Source organism: Zalophus californianus, chromosome 12 (genome assembly GCF_009762305.2).
Source record: "Zalophus californianus isolate mZalCal1 chromosome 12, mZalCal1.pri.v2, whole genome shotgun sequence".
NCBI classification, from domain to species: domain Eukaryota; kingdom Metazoa; phylum Chordata; class Mammalia; order Carnivora; family Otariidae; genus Zalophus; species Zalophus californianus.
In genome coordinates, this window is record NC_045606.1 from 47,976,423 (window position 1) to 47,996,139 (window position 19,717).

Genomic DNA, 19,717 nt, shown 5'->3' on the forward strand with positions numbered 1-19,717 from the left:
CTGGATGGAAATCGTAGATGAAGTCTGTGATAGCTCCCTATTGAATTTTCAGGCCACCACCCAGTTTTAGTTCATGCTATCCACTCCTCGCCAAATTCCACTTCCTTTACACTATAACCCACATTCATTTATTTATGTTTGAAGTCTGGGAAAACTGGCTTCTAAATACTAAAAAAGTTGAATTTTACCAATTTACCTTAAAGAACTGATAAATGCCTGCAAAATTCTGCTTAAAACAAGTATTTTGAGATCACTTCTGTATTGTTGACTTCTGTAACTGAATACAGGTTCTTTCTTTTCTGTAAATCAACTTTGTTGAGGTATATTTTACATACAACAGAATGCACTTTAAGTGTAGAGTTTGATCAGTTTTCACAAGTACACATACTTGTGTAGCAACCCAATCAAAATATAGAATAACAGTTCCAAACCCCCCACCCCCAGAGTACAGATACTACACAATTTCTGAGGTGGGACTGAGTTTGGCAAGTACGCGGGACTGAAAGCCAGCCAGCGTAGCTGGCTTAGTTGAGGAAGCAGAGAAGAATGACATGAAAAGAGGTCAGGCAAGCAGGTGAGATCTGATCTACACGAAATAAAGTTTGGCTTTATGTCCAGTATAAAGAAGCCATTGACATGTTGTACGGAGAATAGTATGATCTGATTTACATCGCATTTTCCTTCCATCTCCATTTGTCCAATCCTACACTTCCCACTGGCTTAGCCCCTATTTCAGCCTTCCTGATCTCATCCACAGGAATCTTTAGGGTTTTGTTTTTTTTTTTTTAATTTTTTAATCAATCTCTCTGCCCACCGTGGGGCTCGAACTCATGACCCCAAGATTAAGAGTCATATGCTCTACCGACTGAGCCAGCCAGGCACCCCTCTTTGGCATCTTTTTTACCTCCTGAACTTTCCTACTACATTGAGTCTTCCATTACTTAAGCCACTGCTTCCATCCTACCCTCTAGCATGTAAAAGGGATGGAAGGAAAGATGGAAAGAAGAACTTTTAAAATGTACTGTCACACTGGCCATGACATTACACTGCATAATTATTCCAACTGGCAATTTACTGCTATGTAAGTAGTTATACAAAGAGTGGGACACGGTAGATAAAACAACCATTTGTTAAATGCATACTTTCTGGCATTACTCCAGACACTATCAGAAGCACTATACAGTATAGCATTTAATTTAATAACTACCAGGCTTAGTAGATGTTGCTTGCATTAGCAAATGAAGAACTAGTTCCAGAGAATTAAATGAATGTGCTCAAAGTCACCACTTCGGTAAGAATGCCCAGGTCTTTATGGAACCAGAAGCCATTCTATTTTCCTAATTCATGATGTCTCCTTAAAATTGGGATTTTCTTTCTAGGAGAAATAATATTAGCACTTTAACCATGCAAACAGAAAGGGGGAGGGGAAGTGATATTTATATTAAGTTCCTAATATGTGCTGCTCAATAAGCTAAATATTTAAAATATTATCTCCTGTAATTATTCCAACAATTACAAAGGAAACTTAAATTGTTTTCCATATTTCATTGAAAATGAGGCTTAGAGAAGTTAAGGAGACTGCTCAAAATCACATAGCTCATTGAGACAGAGCTGGGATTTGATTCTGCTATGTCTGATTCTGATACCCATTCTTTGCACCTAACTCTACCACTTTTAGAAAGGAAAAATTGGCATGATCTCTAGACTGAAAGGTGCTAATAAATTTATTCTGCAGAAACTTTTATCCAGAGATGAAACAAAAATCTTGCACCAGCAGGGAGGGGGCCAGTAATCTCCCTCTGCTTCCTCGATGTCTTTGAAAGAGAACATGGTTGTCAAGTACCCTAGAATTAATGACATCTTTTGATGGAAGCATAAGAAGCTCTGTGCTTCGGGACCCCCAGCCACAGAACAGGAAATGAAGCTGCTTCCAGGAGAAATGAAGTTGCCCTCTCTGGGGGGGCATTTGAACGGGCAATTGATCAGTAGGAAGACTACTATAAGGTGACAAAAGAACTGTAAGTCACAAAAACTACTGGCATACTAGTTTTAATAAAAGGGAATGTCTCCAGCCATGCTTTATACAATGAATTCTTTGACATATGTTTCTAAGTATTATCTTTAACAAGGCAGGTGTTTCCATCCAGAGCCAACCCCCCCGCCCCTTTACCTAGGATAAAAAAGATTCCTTTGGACTATTTATCTGATAGACCAATCAGGATATGCGTTTATTTTGTTACTGATTTTAACCAGAGTGTTTGCAGCTATCCACTGTCCCAGACAGGGTGTGCTACAGTTTTGGATGTGTGACTTTTCACTGACTATATCCAGGATTAATTTTGAAACCATTAAAACATAGGAATTCACTAAAAAATTCCTTTTTTCAATTAGATTACTACTTGGAAAAATTCCAATAATTGTGGGTGAAGTATAAATGCTCCAAGTTGGTTTCACATATGAAAAACATATCTTAAAACATTAAAGGAAGTTAATATTTAACACGTTTACCCTTATAATATGCTGACATATAATTTAATTTAGATTAGAATTTAGAAATTGATAACTAGATCATATAAAGGTAGTGTAACAATTACAAACACATTACATGATCTATAATATCTCCTCACTATGAATATATTATTAGATGGCACAGAACCATACTAGCTGGCAAAGTGATTTTCAGCTCAAAATAGAATATCTGAGTTGTTACTAAGAGTTTTCAGATTGAAAAAACAGTGGTAGCTCTGGCATCAAATTACTCATCTTGGTGAAGAATAAGAATAAGAATCTCTTTGCCTATGTAAAAACAGCTTTGTAGCATGGTCTGACAATCTCGGTGAAGTTTTCTTTCTTTTTTTTTTTTCCTCAATACATTTAGCACTAACACTCACCTGGCTTTCCCTAGGTAGTTTTTGATTTCAGTAGTACTGTAAGACAGTCGCTTGTCAAAATTGGTGTGAAACCATATGCCCCAGATATTTCTTTCTTCTGGAATCTATTGGAAGACTATTTAAAAGACCCCAGAGAAATACCGCAACACATCAGGACCTTTGTCCATTGTAACAGACTGTAAAATACATTGAAATAGTGTAGATGTCATCAGCTAGAGTAGATATGAGGCCAGGATAACAAGAGATGGTATTTCTTTTTAAAGTTATCTCTATAGGGGCACCTGGGTGGATCTGTTGGTTAAGTGTCTGAGTCTTGATCTCAGCTCCGGTCTTGATCGCAGCTCAGGTCTTGATCTCAGAGTTGTGAGTTCAAGCCCCACATTAGGCTCCACATTGGGCATGGAGCCTACTTAAAAAAAAATAAATAAATACATGAAGTTACTTCTATAAATATATCTTTCAATTTCTCATTTTCATGTTTCTCCTTTTTGGAAATAATTAATCCTTTGAGAAAATACAAATTAAAGTGTGTTTGCTCAACTGAACTGGAGACTTTCTTTAGAAGAATTCCTTTCATAGAGCATGGATCAACTCTAAGCTCACATTTTGAATATGGAAATTCTCTTGGTGATGAAAGTTACACTTAGTAAATGTGGAATGTGTGCTTCATACTTCAAGTGTTCTTAAAAATAATAACCATGCCAGTGACCTTCAAGATGATGAAGTTTAATGGGCCCTGGAGTCTGAACAGATCTCACTGGTTGGATCCAAATATAAACTTGCAAACAGAAGGGTGTGTAGAATCAGCACAAATCAGTAGAGAATCATGGCTCTGGTGGGAAAAACATGTGTGCCAGTCAGAGGAGCCCCTGGCTGGTGTCAGTGATTGAGGAATTGAGAACTTTGGCTCCACTAAATGTAATTGGGTGCTAGACAGAATTCCACTAGGAAACTTTTGCTGAGATTAGAATAGTTTGTAAAGGATGCCAAGAAAAGCATAGTTGGTGCTGCGAGGGCAGACAAAGGCGTGAAAAGTGAAATAATTAGACATTATACGGGATTCTAAAAGATGAGGAACTGTCTAATAAAAAGTGTTGTCTTTACTCTTTGGACCTGCTTTTTTGTTTGTTTTCTTTTCCCTTTTCCTCCTCCTTGTCATGGTCAGTGCTTGACCTACAACTAGGTTCAGTTATTTGGAATCTCTGGCACTAATGTCATCTGGCCTGGGATTTCCAATTAATTATTTTGTGAAATAGCTACTATCTTAAAGCAATTCATTTATACTGGCAGAAGGTCAAAGCTAGTGTCAGAGTTTTGAGTGCCTAAAAAAATGGGAACATTCCCTTCTCATCCTGACAACGAAAGTGTGGAGGTAGTACCAGAGGGAAGTGTGGGATTTCTGGCATGATTGGCTTTTGCTTTGCCAACAAGAAGGAGAAGGAATGATTTGGAAAGGCATAGAAAATTTAGCTTTTACCTGGATGGGTCATGTCAAGTTTTGGTTTTCCCATTTCCCTTGAATTTCATTTATTTTTGGGACAATGCTCTAATTTCACAAAATGGTTGTGAAAACACTGCTCACAGTTCAATTTATACCCAGAGATCATCGTGGTCACCGGGAGACTGGGTCTGCAGTGAGTGAGCAGCAAGAATCTGGGAAGAGGCGGGTGCCTGGGTGGCTCAGATGGTTAAGCGTCTGCCTTCGGCTCAGGTCATGATCCCAGGGTCCTGGGATCGAGTCCCGCATCGGGCTCCCTGCTTCTTGGGAGCCTGCTTCTCCCTCTGCTTCTCTCTCTCTCTCTTCCTCTCTCTCTCTCTCTCCTCCTCTGTCTCTCATGAATAAATAAATAAAATCTTTAAAAAAAAAAAAAAAAAAAAAGAATCTGGGAAGAGGCAATGGACACAGAGATATTATGTTAAAAAGAAAAGACACTCTGTTAAAAAAAAATTTTAAATGTCATAAGACACCATGCAACCTAACTTTTTCCAACCAATATAGTTACAAGGTAGTTCAGCCCTCAAACATAGTATGAGAATGTAAAAAAAGTAAACCAGACAAATTAACATGTTTATCGTATTATTGTAAGTCTTCAAACAACCTTACTATTAGTGTATTAGGAATTTAGAATTAAAGGCTGAATTTTTGCCATAGACCAAGTGGGTTATCTTATTTTCAATATGGTCACAAAAGAAAGGAATCAAACCAATCAACTGAAAATGATTATTTACTGATTAGTACTCCGTTGACAGAAGTTTAGGAATTAAACATATCCTATATGTCTTTCTATTCCTTTACCATTCTTTGTGGAAAGCTGTAGACTTTTAGATATTCTTGACATTTCCTTGCAGCCGTGTACCCTGCTGTAAAGGGAGGAGACAGAGGGCTGCATTACAGATTGTCTACTTTAAGTCAGGTGTTTTATACACACTATCTCACACACTGGATTAACTGCCACTGCAGGAAGCAAACCTCAAAGGGAAAAAAATAACTCCACCAAGGGCATATTGTTAATAAGTGTTGAAGTTTGAATTTTAAACCAAATCATTCTTAAATACAAATCCGTATCTTATTTCCTTCACTGACAAGTTAGAAATGGAAAGCAATTAAACATATTTTCAAAAAACCTGTACTTTTACCTTTAGCACCCAGGAGTGGAAAAAAAGAAAGTCTGCTTATTCACACTTCATTCATTCATTAAGAGTAGTTCGGGAGCAGGACACCTGGGTGCCTCAATCAGTTAAGCATCTGCCTTCGGCTCAGGTCACGATCCCAGAGTACAAAGATAGATCCAAGACAGAAGGCATGCCAGGCTAGGCAGGGCCACATGGGAAAGATACTGGTGTGGTCAGGAGGTGGAAGACAGGAGTGAGGGAAAATCATTAGGCCAGAGCCTTTACTGGGATTTTCATGGAAAAGACAAGGCAGGGCAGGGGGAACAGTTTAGGGACTGCCTAGCTTGATAATTTTGGTGGGCTTTATGTAGCTATAGTGGTGGTCCCTAGTTGCCTGGGACCCGGTCCTGGAGTGATTAAAGCAGAGGAATATTTTCTTCCGGTGTGAATGCCAGATAGAAGGGCTATGGCTTTGGTTGGGTTAGTTTGCATCTCAAAGGCATGCTCCAGGCTGGATCCTTCCCTATCTCTAAGAACTGGCTGGTATCAGAAAGGGCAACCTCTCCCCAGGTAGAAATGCTTTCCAAGATGTCAAAATATAGCATACAGAAAATAAAAAGTATATTACAATACACCAGACTGCTTATCTCACCTGCCATGGCTATTGCTGTCTCTTGGCGTTCAAGTCACTATCCCTTCAGGAGTTTGGTTTGAGAATATACTGAACGTTCTTGACCACCTAATTAGCAGACGTTCTTCCTACTACCTCCCAGGAAGCCTGAATCTGAGTTTGTTCTGGTTTCTGACTTCCTGGATGTAACTCACATAACTTGAGAGAAAGGTGATCACATTATTCTCTGCTCATGGGTAAACTGGAATTGTGTAAGGGTAGCTGGCCTTCCTTATTAGCAGTTGAGTCAAGTCTGAGCATGTGACTCTATTTTGCCCAAAAAGATGTAAACATTTCTGGAGGGCTCCAGAGAAGCTCTTCAAAGATCTGCTGAGAAGGATTCAGGAAGTTTCTCTCTCTCATGTTGGATGTGAATTAAAACACATATGACCTCGATGCCTTGGTCGGTCATTCCACGAGCACAAGGGAAGCATTCTCAGGATGAAGCCAGCACCACACAGGACAGAGCAGAGAGAACTTGTGACCTAAAGGTGTTGTGGGGCTGAGGGCTCAACGATTGTCTCACTGTTTAAACCAGGTTGAGTTGAATTTTCTATTGCACACATGGCTCCAAAAGTTTGCTACCTGTGACAACAGCTTTAGATAATTAAGGAAAGACTCGAGAGGACCCCTACTCCAACAGTGGCTCTGGTATTAACCCATGACCACTGTGTAGAGGCCCTGCTATTTCACTTCTGCCTTCCAGAAGGTGTTGTGTTGAAGGGAAAGAGTATACAGAGAAGCATTTTCAGTGAACCTGTCCCAGAACTGGAATCACACAACAGGAAGTTAGTTGAGCATCTATACTGTGCCAGTCACTCTATGGGTTATGAAGGTATAAGAGAAAAGCAAAACAAAATCTCCAGTAGCAAGTTAACTGTTTAAAAGGAGGAGAAGGGCAATAAATAAATAAACAGATAAGTATATAATGTCAGGTGGCATGAGTATTTTCATGCAAGGGCAGAAGAATATTTTAAGTAAATATTAAAAGTGCAGTGAGGAAGAACAGACATAAAAAGGAATCAGGGGGTAGACAATGGCAGTGTGGGTGCTATTTTATTTAAGGTGGTAAGAGAATGTCTTTCGGAGAAAGAACATATAAGCAGAAACCCAAAAGAATGGAGAGAAGCAGTCATGAAGTTATCTGGCGGACAAGTCTTCCAGGCCACAGGAACAGCAAGTGCAAAGACCTGGAGGTGGGACAATGTCTAGTATGTGAAAAGAAAACCCAAAGACCAGAGTCCTGGAACAGAGTGAGCAAGAGAAGTGGTGACTATGAAAACAGAGACAGGGCACGCACACCTTGCAGGCAGCCTCAGAGACAGTCTATCTAAGGCTTCATGGGCCATAATAAAAACTCTACCATTTTCCTCTTTTCACAAGTTTTGTGTAGAGTGATGACATTCTCACTGAAGTGAGAACATAGACTACAGGAAGGCCAGGTTAGACAGGGAGCATGTGACGAGACAAATTCAATAGTCCAAATAATCCAAAGATTAGTCCAACAGTCCAAAGAACATCATGGCTAAAATTTGGGAGACAACATGAAGGTAGTAGAAGTTGCCAGATTCTGAATATGTCCCGAAAATTACTGCAAGATTGGGTATGGAGTGTGAGACAAAGAAAGGCACTGGGGATTATTCCATGATTTTGGCCTGAATAGACAGAATCACCCTTTTCTAAGATTGCCAGAACTAACTGCAAGATGGACGATTTTGAAGGGGGTAGGAGTTACAAGTTCTATTTTGGAATTAGCGATTTTCAAATTTGAAATCAGTGAAAGAAAGAAAAGAAAAAATCAGATTTTTGTAGACATCTGTGGAGAAGTGTTGATAAATGGATGGGTATACAATTCAGCAAAGAGGGTAAAGGTTAAAGACCGAAATTTGACGGGAGGCCTGGGTGACTCAGTTGGTTAAGCATCCGACCCTTGGTTTTGGCTCAGGTCATGATCTCAGGGTCATGGTGAGACTGAGCCCCAAGTTGGGCTCCACACTCAGGGAGGAGTTGGCTTGAGATTCTTTTCCTCTGCCCCTACCTAACCCCATTCACATGCTCTCTCTCTAAAATAAATAACAAATAAGTAAAATCTTTAAAGACCTAAATTTGAAAATTATCAGAATATGATGGACTTGAACATTGGCAGATAAGAGAAAATCATCTGGGGAGTGAGCACAGACAGAGCAGAGTTCTAAGACCTGATTCCTGGGTACCCTAATGTTAGCAGTTAGGAAATTTAAACGTAACCCAGGGAGGGAGGTTAGAAGGGGAGTCCAGTGAGTTAAAAAGAGAAAACAAAAGAGAAGAAAAGCTGAGACAGGGATGTTCCAGAGGCTAAGTGAAGAATGTGTTTCGAGCAGGAAGGAATGAGCAAGTGTATCATACACTACTAATTGAAAGAATATGATGAGAGCTGGAAAATGACCATGGTTGTAGAAGGAAAAGGCCAAATTCAACTTCCTTGGTTTTTCTTTTCGGCAGGTAACACCTTATCATATTTCTTCAACACTCGGAATGCAGACTAATTAGACTACTTATTTTGGGGATTATATTTAATTTTTTTTATCCTAGTCTAAAATGAGAGCCAGTAAGTGGTATAACCCTAAGTATGATTAGCAAGCTGAAAAGCTCTATCTCTGTGCTTCTAGCTAGAGTCCAATTCGATGAGTGGATTAGGAGAAGTCTGAGGGTCATTCTACATAGTTAATGAGACTCTTGAAAATATGCAAATAACCCCCCAAAAACCTTATATCTCTCACAGAACATTAACGCACACATTTTCAAAGCTACCAGGAAACAGGTTTAAAACCAATCTGATTGGTTTTAGCAACAGTACAAGGACAAGGACAGCATAGATAAATGATTTTTGTGGACACTATTTGATGTGTGCAATGGTTGAATGGTGGCAAGCTCTCTGGAGATTTTTACTTGCCTTTCATTATATATAGGTGTTAACTTATCAGAGGACCTCATGTCAGTAAGATAGGGGGAGTCTTCCAAATGAAAACATTTCCACATCTGTGAAACATCTGAATGCATGTTAAGTTTCTGAATCAATATAATTATAAGTTCAATTAAGTTCCAAATGATATTTTAATGAAGAATTTGGGCTCCTAAATTGAGTATATACTCAAATTTGGGGCTTTCCTCTGTGTACTGTTTAATATGGACAATTAACTATTCAAGGTAAAGGCTGTGAATTTTATTTTTTCTCATAAAAACAGTGTTTTTAGGCTAAAAGGAGCTAATGGAGTGCAGTACAATAAAAGGGAAGGCTACATTGTTGATTAAATAGTAATTGGCAATGAACTCTATGTTCCTTCTTGATTATTTCTCTGTGACAATAGGACTAAAAACCAAGAAATGGCTGGCTTTTTATTAAATTTCAGTTCTTACTGGCTATTTTATGCAAAGCAATTATTTTTGTCTTCTAATGCAAGATTCACAGAAATCTTAGTTTTCATTTTTTGGCATTAGTAATTTTCTGTAGCTGAAGATTTGAGAAATACCTCAGCGATGTTGAATGAGTTAAATAGGAATATAATGTAGACAGTATATTTATTACTGATTAGGGATAAATGTCAGTCAATTTAAAAAAAATATTTTTGAGAGAGAAAGAGCGCATGTGTGCACGGGCCAGGGGAGGGGCAAAGGGAGGGAGAGAGAATCTCAAGCAGGCTCCATGCTCAGTGCGGAGCCTGACTCAGGGCCCTGAGATCATGACCCGAGCCGACATCAAGAGCCAGACACTTAACCAACTTAGCCACCCAGTTGCCCCAAATATCAGTTAATTTTTAAAGAAAAGAATAAATGATCATGTCTATACATAATTATATCAAACAATGATTTATGCATAATAATTTTATTTTCCAGACATTGCCTTAAGCTCTCAATATACAATTAATTCCTTTGAAGAATTCTAAGGGATAGGACTATTTTACAGAGGTGCTCTATTTTAAATAATAAAAACTTGAGTTTGGAAATTTGAAGTAACTTGGTGAAAGTCACAGTCAGTATGCTGGCTTGCCAGGTTCTTAATCAATACTCTACACACGGTGCTACTATGTACAAGTCTAAGTATACAGACCAAGGCTCAAAGTATGAGAGACTCGAAATCTGTGTTACAACTCTGAATTTCTGTTCCCAACAGACTTAACATTTAGTCTTATGATTCTATCATTAGAATAACTTGTGAAGGTTTTCTGGGCTTTTTTAATGAACTAAGATATGATATTATCTGAAGTTGACACTACCTCTAGCTAACACAAAAGCACAGAATACTCATTAGCAGTCATTCTTTCCATGAGAGTCTAGAGACTAGGAATGGCATAAAGCTTATAATTTCTTGCTAAGTGTGCCACTAAAAGAATTTTTCTAGAAGTGGTGTAATGCCTTAGACATGTGGAAATATATAGTTCTTGGAATACACTTTAAATGTATCCATCATAAGGCAAATACAGTAGTCATTTGACATTCCTCATAATCTATCAAAATATTCATGAACAAGCTTTTCTTTAATATCTGGAAAGGTAACTTCAATCCATTTTCCCCTTGAAATATTATTTCCCTTCTCTTTCCCCTAACTAAAATTTATCCTAATGTAATTTTTTTTATATTTAAAGGTCTTTATAGTAACGACCTTTTCTTTTCATCTTTAACTATAACAATAATATTCATATTTATGCATCTGTACATTGATATTAAAATCTTAAAAATTTGCTTTGGTGATATGTTCTTAAAAGTTAAATATTTTAGGGGCACCTGGGTGGCTCAATCAGTTAAGCATCTGCCTTCGGCTCAGGTCACGATCCCAGGGTTCTGGGATCAAGCCCCACATCGGGCTCCCTGCTCGGCAAGAAGACTGCTTTTCCTTCTCTCTCTCTGCCCTTCCCCACAACTTGTGCTTGCATGCTCTCTCTTACTCTCTCTCAAATAAATAAATAACATCTTAAAAAAAAGTTAAACATTTTATTCTGGATTTAACTTTATTATTATAATTATTAATATGTAAATGTCTAAATTATTGTATTTTAAATTTTGATAAAGATTCATCATAAGAACATAAAATTAATCTATAAATACATCTCTTAATGAAGTGGATATTTATGTTCCTTCATTTCATGGTCTAAGGTTTTTACATATTGAGATAATATATTATAGAAAGATTTGGTATAGGAAAGAGCTATACTTCTTATTTCAAAAGTGTGAGTATGATGATTAGGATAAAGGAGGTAGAGAAAAAGATTCAACTTGTCTCTTGATCACAGACATATTCTCAAGCAGATCAGTTTTAGGAAAGAGTACATAGAGAATTCAGGGCTATTGCAGTGAATTTCCATAGAACTATCTTTACCATGAACGCTACCTGTGATGAGAATGCCTTGTAAACTCTTTGGTACCTCTGGTACTCCCCTAAGGAAGAGGCAGGGATCCTTCAGAAGTAGACCCTGGATGTCAAGCAGCTTGATGATACTGTACACCAGGGGAAGAGAGAGACAGAGAGACACAGAGGCAAGAAGGACATTGAAAAAAAAGGCAAATGGAATAAAGTAAATAATTTAAATTTACTATATACTATTTTACTATTTTAAAGCAGTAAATATTTTTAAATATTTTTAAAAATTTTAAAATAGTAAATAGTACGGGGCTAATCACAAGGTGATTTTTTTTACAAGGTGATTGTTTTTTGCACACTATTTAGTTTTAATTTGATTAGTATTTTGATCATAAACATAGCATATATTTTTAGCTTATATTTAATTTTATAACACATATATGTATATTATAATAATCTGTGCTCAAATTTTATTATATGGTTATTAAAATTATGAATTTCATTAAGTAATGGCTAACCCTATATTACCGACTAATTTCTTAATTCCTTCTACAAACATCAGTTGAAATGTTGACTCAGTTGTAATTGTATAAAGAAAATTATAATCCGTTTTTCTGAATGTGTTCATTTAATCATTTCTGCATTCTAAAAGCATTTATTGAGCACCTCAGATGTACCAGGAATTATTCTCATGTCTGTAGATAATAGTATTGAATAAGACCAAGTCATTGCCATTATGGAGCTTCCATTCTAGAGGAGGAAAGATAAACAAATAAGTCAATCAATACATGCAATTTTCCCACAGAGATATCCCAAAACTGTTATTTTTCTTGAATGGTGAATAGATGTAACTGACACAATTTTATATCTTGTTCACTTTGTAAATAAGGACACATATTTATTTAACTTATTAATAATAAATGGAGAAGCCTGTAAGATAGAAGAGTTCAAAAGAGAATTCAGAGAACAAAGATGTGGGCATTCAACAGTGCTGAAAGTGCTGGTTAATAGAAACAAAACTGACTTCTTGAAGGTGCATGAGACAAATGCACTTTTTATGGACAATGATCATTTTTCATTGTTACCAGTTTCTACGAATTACAGAGTTATAAAATAGCTTAAAGACAGCAAAATGCACAGATAATCCAAAACGTGTGCTAAACAGGACACCAAGTAACCTTTTGCTTGTTCAAAGTCTTTAATATTTTTTTTTCTGATAGTCTATCCCTCCTGTGATCATAATTACCTCAGAGATTATTCTTGATCCTAAAAATGGGCCATTAAGTTTGATCTGATTATTTACCTGAGGGCAGCAAGAGTGTTTATCACATAATCTCCTTGAGTTTGCTTTGCAATTCCTGCAATTCATCCATACCATACTGAAGAGCTACAAAGGCCATAAATTAACCTCTGCCTGGATATTTTCATAAGGAATCTCAAATTTTACTTTTTAAAAAACCTCTTTTTTTTTTTTTAATCCCAAGGCCAGGAAGCCTAGCCCAAGAATCTCTCTCCAACAGATTTTACCCACAGTACTATATATCCAAGTGAATTTGTATCTCCTGCAAGTCCCCCAAATTTTTAAAGATTCCTAGTCTGTCAGGAATCTTCCTTACTACTTTTAAGGGTAAGACCAGGACCCCGTAAGCCAGGTATTAGGCCAGTTTTGACGGGAGACGTTTGGAGGCATTGACTGCATAAGTAAAAGTTTTGTTTTGTTTTTTTTCCTTAAAAGCAGCTTGTCATAAAGAGTTTCAGTTTCAAATACAACACCTCAGGCAAGACCTTCTAGTATAGATTCTTATTGTGCTTTTGCAAATACTTCCATGAAAAGTAAGAAGACATACAAAGTTTTTCACTTCTCAATTCTGGAGAGATGGTATAGTAGGCTGAATTGTGTTCTCCCAAAAGACAGCTCTAAGTCCTAACACCTGTGGATGTGCCCTTCCTTGGAAATAAGCTCTTTGTAGATGTAATTAAGGTAAGAATTTTGTGATGAGAATCATCCTCGATTTAAGGGATGGCCGTGTGAAAACAGAGGCAGAGATTAAAGTCTCTACATCTATAAACCAAGAAACGCCAAAGATTGCTGGCCACCATCAGAAACTAGGAGACGCATGGGGCAGATTCTCCCTTTAGAGCCTTCAGAAAGAGTCAGTCCTGCAGGCACTTTGATTTTTGGACTTCTGTACACCAGAACTGTGACAGAATACATTTCTGTCATTTTAAGCCACCAAGTTTGTAACAATTTGTGGTTAGTAAGAACCAAATATTACTTTTAAAAGGCTGTATTTCAGCTTAAAAAAAAGCAGATTTCACTAAATTGTATGCATGATAGACAGTTTAAGAAGAAAAAGAAAGGGCTTCATAGCTCTAAAAAGTAGAAAGTTAAAACTATACCAACATTATGCCAAACAGTCACAATAAGTTTTCTTCATCAGTTTTCTTATTTGATTCCAGGAAATGAATTCTTATTTCTTGGGTTAATGGTCTAATTTCACGAAGCAGTCTACCAAGTTAGTTTCAAAGTTGTCTGTGTGATGTCACCTCTGAGGCCGGCACTCAAGAGTCAATTCTTTGAAGTGTCAGTCATCTAAAGTGTCAGAGATACAACTCTGGCCTTTGGCTTATGGCAGAGTCTTCAGGCAAACATCAGAGTCAAACAAAACCATCTATAGACTCAATGACTTTTAATTTATCACCATAATCAATATTATCATCATCATAATCAATATCCAAACAAAAGAAAATAAAATTCTCTATTGGAGTATGGCATGTAACTATTTTATAGAAATTTTGATCAGTTTCCTCTTGGGAGTAAAAACATATTACAGATAGGGCATTGGCAAATTTCTGGGGACTTCCTATATTTCATTAAATTGACAACATTTTACTGACACACACATTATCTAGGAAAGGCTGTCTTTTCCAAACTGACAACTTTCCCATGAAACTCCTGCAATAATAATAGATCAAACACACATAAAGTTGTCTAGCTTCTCTTTATTTACAAGGTGATAGAACAAATTTTTGTGATTTCTCAGGTGACCTCGGGGAACTCCTGAAAATTGTTTTAGGTGTAAAATATATCCTGAAAATGTTTTCATTCTTTTCTAAATTGAGGGACAAGTTTCAGGAAGGCAAAACCGAAAGAGTTTTTAGAGACAATTTGGGCACTTTAATAAAATAGAATAATGAGTATCTGAGAAACCATTCTCAGTTACCTATTTAATGAAATTGACAATTAAAGTTTTAAAATAAATTTAGAAGATACCATCATTGTAAGAACTTTAGCTCTTTCATAACTGAGGAAGCTATGTTCTTTCTTGCTTTTTATTTTAATTTGACGAAGACATAATAAAGTCAATATAAAGCACAGGAAATTGTTCCCAGTGAGACACAGTTTCTACTATTTAAGCAGGTTACAGTGAAGGTGGAAAAAAAAATCCTTTCATAATGTAGATGAAGGCATGGATTAGTAAACCAAAGAAGTAAAGCCCATCAAGAGAGCAAATGTTCCTAAAATTTTAACATACTTCATTGCTTCTTTTCAGGTTTAGGTAATATAAACCAAAGCTAATAAATTCCAACTCTTTAACTTTTGTCCTATACTCTGCTCTTTCGTATATAAAGGATCATATTGACCCCTTTATTGTAGAACAACATATGATCTGAGGACCCCCGGGGAACACTTAGGAGGTCAGTGAGGTCAAAACTATTTTCATAATAATGTTAAGATGTTATTTGTCTTTTTTATTTTCATTCTCTCACAAGTGTGCAATGGAATTTTCCAGAAGCTACATGATATGTGATATTACAACAGATTAGATGCAGAAGCAGGCTGAGAATCCAGCTGCCATCTATTAATTCATATATTAAAGACATTTACAAAAATGTAAAACAATGTTCTTCTAACTAAAGCTTTAAAAATGTCATTTTCATAAAAATATATTCTTTCTATTAACATGCAATTGGTTTACTACCTCTAACTTTAAATAAACCAGTGTTTTAAAAATTTCTCGGTTTTAAAGTTTAATATGACAAATATTGATATTATAACCCACAAAATAATGCTCTTTGGCCTTGAAAATAACTTCTAATAGTTTAAAGGAACACAGAACCAAAAAGTTTGGGAAATGCTATGTTAGGAAAAATGGACTCCTTTTCTTTAAAAAGCAAAAGCACAGGCAGAGTTGTGATTTCTCTGTCACTATTACTCCCTGTATAGTCTCTACCACCATATTAAGTATAACTTTTAACCAGAGTAACTAACTTCTACTTCTAAAGTCATGCAAAGAAATACATTTTTTAAATGTAATTTGAATACATATAGGCCATTTTTTTATAGGCTGAACAGAAAAATCTGAACTATACTGACAGACCAAAATACATCAAAATAACAACAACAAAAAATAGCTTGGCTAGATTAGGGGCACTAGACACAAAGGAGCCCATGTTTCAGAGATTAACAAAATTTCATTAAAATCACAAGTTATCACATAGAGGAATTCAATATTCACCAAGAGACAGGCTCCCTATTTTATGAATGTAGCCAGAAAACGCTAACAAGCACACAGGAAGGAGGCCTATCAGAATCACGGCCAAAAGAAATAAACTTCAGTTAGAAAGACTCTTGTTAGGCTGACTGAATAGCTACACACTCCCAACCATCTTTTACCTCCCTAAAGGGATGGGAAAGCCTACCCTTACCTAGAAACTCACCAAAGATCTAATGACAGGAGCTACAAGTGACTCCCTTTGTAAAGAAGATTAATTCAGCTATGATGCCTTTTGTTTGTTGCTTTTCTCTGCAAAAACACTAATATCAGTCCTGTTACTGGATCTTAGTAGGAAACGGTGGCAAAACAGTAGAATACCATCAGTCCAGTGAATGGGAAGAGAGTACATATGGATGTGAAAAGTCAAATCTCTTTGAGAATTTATAGGAACTGCCCTGTCCCGTCAGAGAAGGTGCTGCACAACTACTAACAAAAGCTGTTCCTGAGAGAGATGCTACTGTCTAAGCTAGAGGAATTTTACTTATGTTTTTTTATTGTTATTTGTAGTTATTTATTTAAGTTGCATGAATGTAAAATGACACTGAGGTACCAGATTTTTAATACATATTGAGAAGTATTAGAGAGAATGGTTATACTCAGTACAGCCAATGCCCTAGAGTAGAGACACTCACACACATGGTTCAGGCATATCACGCTGCGTATTTTGTGAAGGACTACCAGCCACATAATAAGCCTTAAAACCATTCCAGACCTTTGATACAGCAACTCCACTTCTAGAAACTTACCTTAGAGGAACATTCAGATGTTATCAGAGAGTGTTAATATAGTGTGTTAATAATAATAAAGAAATAGGGGTTCTGGGTGGCTCAGTCGGTTAAGTGTCCACCTCTTGATTTCGGCTCAGGTCATGATTTCAGGGTCTTGGGATCGAGCCCTGCATCAGGCTCTGCTCATGCATGGAGCTTGCTTAATATTCTCTCTCTCTCCCTTTCCCTCTGTCCCTGACCCCTCTCTAAAACACACAAATTAATAATAATAAAGAAATAGAAATAAACTAAGCATGCATCAATCCAGAATCGGTTGAAAAAAGTAACAGTTCATCCATGTAATGAAATACTTTTAGCAGGTACAAATAATGATGGGATTTCATTTATTTCTTCATTCATTAAACAAATATTTCAGTGCTCTAGTGGCTCTAGCCACTGTTCTATAAACTGGTCATATAGAAATAATAAAACAGGAAAACAGGAAAAAAAAAAAACCTGCCCTCCTGGATGTTACATTCTAGCTGGAGAGACAGATAAAAACACAATACTTAAGTAAATATACATAGTATTTAGACTGGTACTAAAAAGAAAGATGAAGCAGAGAAATGGGATGGTGGGATTCATGATAGGGTGGCTGAAGGACCCAGGGAGGGTGAAATTTGCATCAAGATACAGGTCAGAGAATAAACGACAAGGATATCTGGAAGAATCAGATATTACAGAGAGAGAAGAGCTAATACCAAGGTCCCCAAAGAATAGCAAGGTGTCAGCATGAGTAGAAAGGTGTTATCAAAAGTTGAGTCCTAGGAGATGAGGTCAGAGAGGAAAAGAGATACTAGTGAAGACCGTTAGCCATTGGAGAGGATAAAAGAGAGAAATAATGTGATCTGTATAAATGTTATAATAAGGTTCCTTTCCTGCATAAAGAAGAGATTAAAATGAGCTAAAGGTAAAAGAAGGAGACCAGTTATAAGTATTCTGTGATAATCTAAGCAAGGGATAAAGGTGCTTTGACCTGGGTGTTGCAGTGGAGGTGTAAATGGTAAGATTCAGGGCTTATTTGAAAAGTCAGTAGCATTTTTATCAAATCGGATATAGTATGTCAGTAAAAGAATTCAAAGAGCTAGATAACTTGAAAATTTATTTCTTGAATAACAGGAAACAGAGTTACCACTTACTGAGACAGGGAAGATGAGAAGCTCTGGCAGATAATATCAATCAGATTCAAACTCTCACTTTGAACTTTTGAATCTTAAGTTTGAGATGCCTATGAAATCTCCAAATAGAGATGTCAAATAGTCAGTTGTATGTATTTAGCCAGGAAAACAGAAGAGGCAGCCAGGCTGGAGAGCTAAATTTCGGAGATGCTATCTCGTAAACGGTATTTAAAGTCACTGGACTATATGTGAGCACCAGGGGAATGGTTATAGAGAGACAGGAGAAGTATAAGCACTGAGCCCAATAAAACTGATGTTTAAGAGACTGTGGGACTGTGGAATCGAGGAGAAATTAGTAAAGGAGACCAAGAAGAAGCAGCCAGAAAAATAAAACCAGAAGTAGCTCTGGAAGCCAAATGAAGACAGTAGTTCAAGAGAAAGAGAAAGATCCATAGTGTCAGGTAAAGGTCAAGTAAAATGAGGAATGAGGATTGCACATTGAATTAGAAGTTAGCGGTGATTCTATAGAACAGCTTCAGTAAAATGGATATAGAAATTAAATTGGATCTATATTTATAGATATTTAGCATTTTTAAAGGCTATTAAAGGCAAAAATTAGGGCTTAAAGCAATACATATTTAGAAAGTATAGTATAAATTCATTAAACATATATATGTTTGGGGCGGAGCAAGATGGCGGAGGAGTAGGAGACCTGGGTTTCATCCGGTCTCAGGAATTCAGCTGAATAGGGATCAAACCATTCTGAGCACCTACGAACTCAACAGGAGACCGAAGAAGAGAGTAGCAATAACTCTCTGAACAGAGAAGCAACCACTTACTGGAAGGTAGGACATGCGGAGAAGTGAATCCGAGGTGATATTCGGGAGGATAGACGGCAGGAGAGGGGGCCTCCGTTGGCCGCTACTGGCAAGTGATAGAGCCGTGGAGCACAAAATCGGACCTTTTAGAAGTTGCCTCTGCTGAGGGACGTCACTCCAGTGGCTAAGCAGGGGGTGGAATCCTCCCAGGACAGTGTGGTCTCAGCACCCTTGGGGTCACAGAAAGACCAGGGGTACCTAAGTGCGGCAGAGCTCTCAGGGATTGGAGTGGGGAAGCCGGCTGCAGAGACAGAGCCGAGGCGCGGGCTCTCAGCTCGGGGTTGCCATAAACTGTGATCCGTGGCCCAGTCGGGCCACTGCTCCTCCAGCAGGGACCCAATAAGTGGCAGAACCAGGAGACTCCCCTTCCTCCCCCCGGAAGGAGCAGCACGGGAGTGCACCACAGGGATCTGCTGGGTTTGGAGACTCCACACGGGGTCGGGTGCCAGAGATAGAAACGCTCGGTCACAGGCCGGGAGTGAGCACGGAGTGCGGCCGGAGACCGGGGAGACGGGAGTGAGTGACTGCTTTTCTCTGGGGGCACACTGAGGAGCAGGGCCCCGAGGTTCTCGGCTCCTCTGGGTGGAGATTGGGAGACCACCATTTTCGCCCTGGTCCTCCAAAGCTGTACCGAGAGCTTGGAGGGAACAAAAGCACCGGGGAGCAAACCTGAGCAGATTGCTTAGCCCTGACCGACAAGGGCGGGGCAATTCCGCCTCCGCAAAGACATTTGGGAACCATGGCAACTGGCCCCTCCCCCAGAAGATCAGCATGAACAGCCAGCCAAGACCAAGTTTACCGATCAAGGAGAATGGGAGAACTCCAGCGCTAGGGGAATACTGCACATAGAATTCATGGCTTTTTTACCATGATTCATTAGTTTTTC